Source organism: Notothenia rossii, assembly GCF_949606895.1.
Source record: "Notothenia rossii genome assembly, chromosome: 10".
Classification (NCBI taxonomy): domain Eukaryota; kingdom Metazoa; phylum Chordata; class Actinopteri; order Perciformes; family Nototheniidae; genus Notothenia; species Notothenia rossii.
In genome coordinates this window covers 36,604,627-36,612,889 of record NC_136908.1, presented here as the reverse complement: position 1 = coordinate 36,612,889, position 8,263 = coordinate 36,604,627, and positions in this window count along the sequence as shown.

Here is an 8,263-nt window from a genome sequence, read left to right as displayed (position 1 = left end):
ATGGTGTATTACATACTGTACATCTGATGGTGTATTACATACTGTAGCTCTGATGGTGTATTACACACTGTACTGTACATATGGTGGTGTATTACATACTGTACATCTGATGGTGTATTACACACTGTACTGTACATATGATGGTGTATTACATACTGTACATCTGATGGTGTATTACACACTGTAATGTACATATGATGGTGTATTACATACTGTACATCTGATGGTGTATTACACACTGTACAGGTGAGGGTATATTACACACTGTACTGTACATATGAGGGTGTATTACACACTGTACATATGATGGTGTACTACACACTGTACTATATTTCTGATGGTGTGTGTATTACACACTATACTGTACATATGATGGTGTATTACACAGACTGTATATCTGATGGTGTATCACAGTCTGTTGGAGAGTGAAACTTCAATCCAGTGCTGCCCCCTGCTGGTTCCTTTATAGTTCTGCAGAGACTGAAGCTATTCTCACTACTTGAGTACTGTAGTAGTGTATGTTTAGGAGCTTATGGGGCTTGTGTGACTTTATATGCATGTCTAATATCACCTACGGGTCGAGGCTGCCTTAAGCACCAGATTTGCTAATTGTATACAAATATTTTGTATTGAATGTTGTGACTATTTAGAATGTAGTTTAATATGTTCAAAAGCAGAATTTAAGTGTTTCTGTTCGACTGAAAATACACACACACACACACACACACACACACACACACACACACACACACACACACACATACACACACACACACACCTTTCCTTTCCTGTCTTTCCATTGCCTGCTGCCAGCATTGTGTGGACACACACCTGCCCTGGGTCACCTGAACATGACATGTTTTGACATGGATTGTGTCTCCTGCCAGCACTTCACTCTAGACAAACCCATGGGTGTGTGTGTGTGTGTGTGTGTGTGTGTGTGTGTGTGTGTGTGTGTGTGTGTGTGTGTGTGTGTGTGTGTGTGTGTGTGTGTGTGTGTGTGTGTGTGTGTGTGTGTGTGTGTGTGTGTGTGTGTGTGTGTGTGTGTGTGTGTGTGTGTGTGTGTGTGTGTGTGTGTGTGTGTGTGTGTGTGTGTGACACATTGGGCTGTGCTAATGAATTAGTAATGTAAGTCTGAAACGTGGCCGCTGTGCAAGGCTAAACTGCGTGGACCACCTCAGGTGATCGGCAATACAACTACCTTTTGAAACCCTTAAAATATTTAAACACTGTACGTGCTTTAGTGAATCCAAATGAATTAAAGGGGGACATTTCCCCTTCCTGTTGTTTTCTTTTTTGTCTTGTTAAAGCTTCAGTCTAGTGGCTGTTGTTGCGAAACCTGAGCGTTATCTGGTGTTGAGATTAAATATCAGCCACACTGCAAATAGGATGTGACTACTTCAGTAACAGAGAAGTTGTGCTACATATTTTATGTTAAGATTATACCAAAGCACGGCTTCACAAAAGTTGTATTCCACTATATTTTTATATTGTTATGAAGTTTCATGTTTCTTTCTTCCTCCTCACACAAACCCATTCTTGTAAACTGAGAGCTCTCCTTGACCCAGAGCTAATGGACCCAGTTTGACTGGTTTTATTGAATGGGTTGAGCGACCAACACTCAGATTTCACGACGGGAAAATAACGACAGAGACTGTTTTGGAACAACAGTCTAAAAAGGCAATTAAAGGATCAATAGGAAGACCGTTCTGTACTACACAATGAACAGGCCAAAGTACAAATGATAGATGAAATAAAACCGTTGACAAATGAAACAGAATTTACAAAACAGGGGCCAGGGCGGGGCCTCTGACACTCTGTATAAGGGACTGTTAACATTTATTGTTGGAATCTATGACAACAATGTGATGCTAAAGCACTACAGACACATAAAAGGAATATAAAAAGACTAAATAATACACAAGTCAAAGTAAGAGGATAAATGGCTGGGAGTTAGAAATAGCCTTTTATTATTATTTGACATTCATTTATTGAACTCGATAATGAATAAACAATGTAACAATAATCACTGTGGAGTTGCTATTCAAAAGTTTCTAAACTCTTAGGTTCATCGTATCCTTTCAGATTGTATCTTTGTCCTTCACCATTTCTCTGAGTGTGAATGCACAAACATCCACCATGTAGAAGCTGACAGATTCAGCCTTAAGACTAAGTCACAGAGCTTTGTTAAATGTACATTTTTCACTTCACAAGTCTTGATTGTGAAGATCCGTACCTGTAGCGTGCTTTGATTGCCTTCTACCGCACCAGTTGCCTAAAAACTTGTTCTGCATGAAGAAGCTGTGAATTTGGCGAACAACTCCTCCATTGGCACCTCCATGTGTCCCGGGTACCACAAGATCGAGAACACCATGCAGGTTGAGGAAGATAAGGAGGGGTCCTGAGAAGACGAAGAACTCCCAGAAGCTAAGGGGAGCGCAGACCCCGATGAAGAAGAGGATGAGCATCCAGGGGGAAGAAAAGCAGCAGGCAGATAGGTGCTGTAATCCATGATAGGAGTAGCTGAGAGCGCTCAAGCTTTAAAGAACTATTCACAGCTTTAACACCTAAACTGTACTTGTTAGGAGGGAAATAATAATTCACTTCTGAGTGCCGACTTTGAATCTGATGAACATGAAGAGAGTTAACACTCCGCTCACATTCCTTTCTGTATCTACAAGTCACAGGAGACACGTTTCCTCAAAACTGTCAAGAAAATTTCTGGCTCGATCGTTGGATGAGAATTCCTTTCACAACCACGATCCAGGCCTTATCTCCAGTTCACAGTTGGATTTGGAAAAAGCTAGATATATGGCGTTGATTGAACACCTGGGTAATGTTTACAGCCTTGAACCGTGTGAAGAGTGAAAAACAGCTTCCTGAATTATGGATAAATGTTAAAGAAAAATAAAAAGCTGGAACCCAGACAATGGAAACTGTCTCTTGTGCAGCTCCAAAGCGTGGGCGTTACTTAAGCAATAGCTCACGACAGGCCGTGGTATATGCTCATTATATCACAGCTAAGCGGCGTGGTTAACCCCCTTAGCTCTGATATAATGAGCATATACCACGGCCTGAAGTGAGCTATTGCTTTTATAAAACGGTTATCAAGTGTGGCAATATGAAAGAAAAATATACACTCTAATTTAAATAGTTTTTATTCGTAAATAATGATGTTCAAAATAAAATAGTCCCTCCGTTGCCTTCTGCACAAAACATAGTGCAAGGTGGTTGCTATGCAACAACACTAACAGCAAGCGAACATATTAGACAGAGAGCGTTGATCCATTATTTGGCTGTTTATTTACATTAATGTGTATGTTGCTGTTTATTGTGCATCCACTGAAAAACTGTCCAGCATCCGTAGCATACGTGGTCACTTGTATAGGTTGAGGTTGTTCGAGGCTGTTGCTTGGCGTGGCGAGAATATTGCTCCACTTTCTCCGGTCCCCGAGATTGGGCTTCCAGTAGCTCTGGAGAGAGCTTTCGCACCTGTGGCCACTAACGGTCATAATTTCTCTGCTTTGTTTCAAGACCCGCATCAGAAAACTTTTGAATGGTGGTACTTTTCCAGTTGGTCTACCTGCTCTTCACGTAGCTCTGCATGTCGTAGTTTAGGTGCTTTTTTTTTCTGGAGATAGGCACTGCTCAATCCACTCCTCCATAAGACCCCCCCTGAGGTCGAAGTTAATCTTAAATGTTTCAATTTTAAGCTTTGTAAGTTTGTTTCGTAACGGAAGAAATGTAACGGAAGAAATGTAAATATATTTATAAAACTGACAAGTCAAATCAAGCAATCTGATTGGTTTGATTGATTGATTGAAAAGCTTATTAACAGCTTGTATATTGGGTAGGCCTACAGTACAGTACAGCTCAAAACATACAATTGTTAAGGGGATGCAGACCAGAGAAAGACTTTCGTCTTGTTTACATCAGGGTCCCCCATTTCCAATTCATCATATCATTTAAGACATACAAGACATATTTGACATACAGATGGCTTATTTACAATTTACATACAGGTGTTTTTTTACATACAGATGGCTTACTTACAAATTTCATTTTAGATTTCGTTCTAATACATCCTAACCGGACATTTAAGACATACCAAGTCTACAGATATACAGTTAGTAACAGAGTCTAAAATGCGAGTATATACATAGATGGGGGGGGAAGCTGTCCATTGTACGACAGGTTGAGATTTGTACCATTACCGGAGCCAGTTTTGCAATGCTCTCCCCCGAAGGTGCTCTTTAAGAGAGGTTTTGAAGGTATGTGTATAGTTTTACTTTCCTTTACAGTAGTGGGAAGAGCGTTCCACCTAGATGTGGCATAATTGCGAAACGTGTATTCCCCTTTTTTTGTGCCAAATCTGGGTTTTACATGATTTGTGGAGCTCCCTCTGGTGTTATGATCATGATATTCCTTGACCTTTGGGAAGAATTTTGACATGTACATGGGTACCATAGAGGTGTATTGGATCTTGTAGACCAGGCCCATTGCAAGTAGCTGTACTCTGTCGTCTACTCTAAGCCATCCTAGGTTGTCAAAGTGGGCAGAGGTGAGGTGGGTTCTAGATGAAAGGTCAAGCTGTAGTCTGACCAGTTTATTTTGTGATGTTAGAAGTTTTATTTTTAGCGCCTTGGAGGTGCTATGGTACCATGACGTGCAAGCATAGTCATAGTACCCTTGAATGAGTGCTCCTGCCAGAGTTTTCAGGGTGTTTTTGTTTACCAGAGAGGAGATCCGGTATAGGAATCTAGTTCTTTGATTGACTTTTTTTATTACATTGGATGCCATTTTGTCACAGGAGAGGTTTGCCTCAAGAATAGATCCTAGGTATGTAATTTCCTTCTTACTTGTGACAATAATGTCACCCACTGCAACTGAGAAGTCGTCGGATTTGCTGAGATTATGTTTCCAACCGAAGAGAATGGACTCTGTTTTACCCAGGTGTAATGATAATTTATTATCGGCGAGCCAGGTGCAGATTCTGCCGAGCTCGGAGCTGAGGGTTTTTTCAACCTGCAATCTGCTCCTGCCAGAGACCAGCAGGGCTGAGTCGTCCGCGAACAGGAACAAGTTGCAGTCACATGCTGATGACATGTCATTTGCATAAATTAGGAACAGTAACGGACCTAATATGCTTCCTTGTGGAACACCACAGCTCACTGGGAGGGGGGGGGACAGAGTACCGTTTACCTCCACCATCTGTTCTCTCCCCTCCAGGTAGGATTGCATCCAGCTCACCGATAGTTTATCAAAACCAATTGCTTTTAGCTTGTCAATCAGAATGGGGTGATTGACACTGTCGAAAGCCTTTTGCAGGTCCAGCATCACCATGCCGCAGTATTTGCCCTCGTCCACCTCTTGTTTGATGTGGTCGTTTAAATAAAGAAGGCATGTGTCAGTGGAGTGGGATGTTCTAAAGCCAGATTGAAATTCATAGATTAGTTTCTTGTCCGCGAGGTACTTTTCGACCTGTTCATATACTATTTTTTCCATGACTTTCGAGATGGAGGTAAGTATAGAAACAGGGCGGTAGTTGCCTGGGTCCAATTTGCTGCCCTTTTTGTGCAGGGGGGTTACTCTTGCAATTTTGAAGTCTTTGGGTACTTTTCCCTGTTTTATGGAGAGGTTAATTATGTGAGCTATGACTGGTGAGATGGCGGTTGCTGTGTCTCTGAGGAATTTGGAGGGGATATTGTGTGGCCAGTGGCCTTGATAGGTTGGAGGGCGCTCAGTTTAATGAGTACCTCTGCTGATGTTACCCTTGCTAGACTGAAATCATCTTTGCGTACCCCTAGGTTTTTGTAGTATGTCATGATGTGATCTACTCCAAAAAGCCCTGAGTGGGAGGGTAATTTATTTACAAGAGTTGTGGCTATGTTTGTGAAAAAAATGTTCAAGTACTTGGCCACGTCCAGTTTGTCTTTGATGAGCCTGTTATCTGTCTTTATGTTTAAGTTCGAAAATCTCGTTTTTAGTTTTTTACTGCAGCAAAGCTGGTTATTGAGTAATTTACAAAGTTCACGGGGTTTATTTTTGTTTTCCTCAGTTTTGACATTGATGAAATTCTTTTGGGCAGTTTTGATCATGGAGCTTACGTCATTTCTTAGTCTGTTTCTTTAAATTTTTAGTTCAGTCACGTGGGCCAGGAGTTCACTGCTCGTGCTTTTGGAAATCATTGACTGACTTTTATGAAACTAAGAGCATTTTTTGTCTCTGGTTTTCATGGCGGTTAGTATGCCGGAGTGCATCCACTGCTCTGCGCGATTTTTTACCCTGGTTGTTCTTAGGGGGGCCAAATCATTGAGTATTGCAGAGAATTTATTTTTGAAACCAAGCCATGTTTCTTCAACTTGCGTACCACCGAGCTCATCTGACCAGTCCAGGCTCTCCAGTTCTAGGTTAAAGGCCTCGCTAGAGTAGTTTTTGAGGTCTCTAGATATGACTGTTTTGTGACAGCCGGCCTTTTGTTTTAGCCTTTTGCGGGTACAGAATATCATATAATGATCACTTAAACCACATGCTATAACCCCTTTACTGGAGATCTTGGACTTGTCAGAGGTCAGAATGAGATCAATGGTAGTCTGTGTTGTTTCACATACCCGGGTGGGTTGGGTGATTAGCTGGCTGAAGCCGTGCATATCACAAATCCTACTGAAGGACTTGAAGACGGACGTGTCTTTACGTTGCATATCCGTGTTCCAGTCTCCAATAATAATTGTCTCCACATCCCCCACCTCAGCCAAACACCCATCTAATGTATCATAAAAGTCACTCTGTTCCGGTGGTCTATAAATTGTCCCGACTATTACAGATTTAGCATTGTCAAAAAGAATTTCAACCCACACAGATTCAATATTTTCATGATGCAGGTCAGTACGGTTTTTGAAATTGGTGTCTTTATGTATGTACATGCAGACACCTCCATTCACGTTCCTGTCCCTTCTCACTACAAGATAATCTTCAATTTCAATCTGTAATGGAATTGTCCAATTTGGTCTCAGAAAAGCATAATATGCTTGCCTTACCGTTCATGAATAGCTGCCTTTGTGTCTCAGGCTGTTAGTGTTCAGATGAAAAATATGTAGTCCATTTTTGTTGCTTAAATGCACAATGTCGTCAGCTTGCAGATATTTGTCTTTGTCCGTTACAGCAACCGGCTTGCGGCCTGCCGTGTTGCTTGGAGCGGTGGGATGGTGGCGGGAGGGAGGCTCCGTTGTAGCTTTAGCCGTTGATATGCTAGCAGGGTGGCTAACAACATGGCGGATATTTGTTCCCTCGGATCTCGGTTCACTTCCTCTCGTCACTGCCTCATGCGTGTCTGTCTGCCGAGGCATCCCCGGGGGAATGTCGAAGTCTCCGTTGATTCCTCGGTCTCCGCTGTCTCCACGGTCTCTGTTGTCGTCGCGTAATTGTTGCTGCAGCGGAAGAGATGCTAGTTGTGTTGCTAGTTGTGATGTCAGCTCCTCTTGCCTGCAGGACTGGCTTCTTGTCTGCACCGGGCCCGGATTCAGATGGATGTCTCCCGCTAACAATAAGACCAAGACGATCATACTTCTTCGGTCTAGTTTGCCCGACGGGGGTAAGTACTTTCGCGTCGGGTTTGCAGTTAATAATGCATGAATGCTTGCACTTCCAAAAGCGAGGTGTTTCCTTTCCCAGCCGTTGAGAAGGTAAAAGTCATTGTGGATCATTTTATCCCTGCTTTTATTACTCTCCTTCTCTAAGTGATGTTGCCTCATTGATGAGTTGAGGTAGGAGTCCATAATCCATATTGTCATGAGGATGAAATATGTAAAAAATCGTGAGGAATAACCTCCAAAGCGGGAGCTCTCGAAAATGCGACAACTCATAGCGAAAACCGGATGCTAGTCGATAGCGTTTTTGCGGACCTCTTTGATTACAGATTTGAAAACATCGTTGCTTGCTTTAAAAGTAGCACAATTAATTATGTTAAAACTTCAAACGTATCTAGATATCCCTGCCCTAATGCCAAAGGAACTGCACACTGAATATGTTTTGCCGTTTGATGTCTATGTCTGGACCGCTGCGTCAAAAAGGAGGGCTTTTCTGCCCCGTTACTTCTCCGCTGCTTTCTTGTTCCAGCATGAAAAGGCAGTTTGCTTTTCAGCCCAACGGTACACTGTTTTTCTCAGACGCGGAGGGATACTGACTTGTTGTGAAAAGTAATTTACAATTCTACCCGTGGTATACGCTCAGTATATCACGGCTAAGAACCAATCAGATTGCTTGA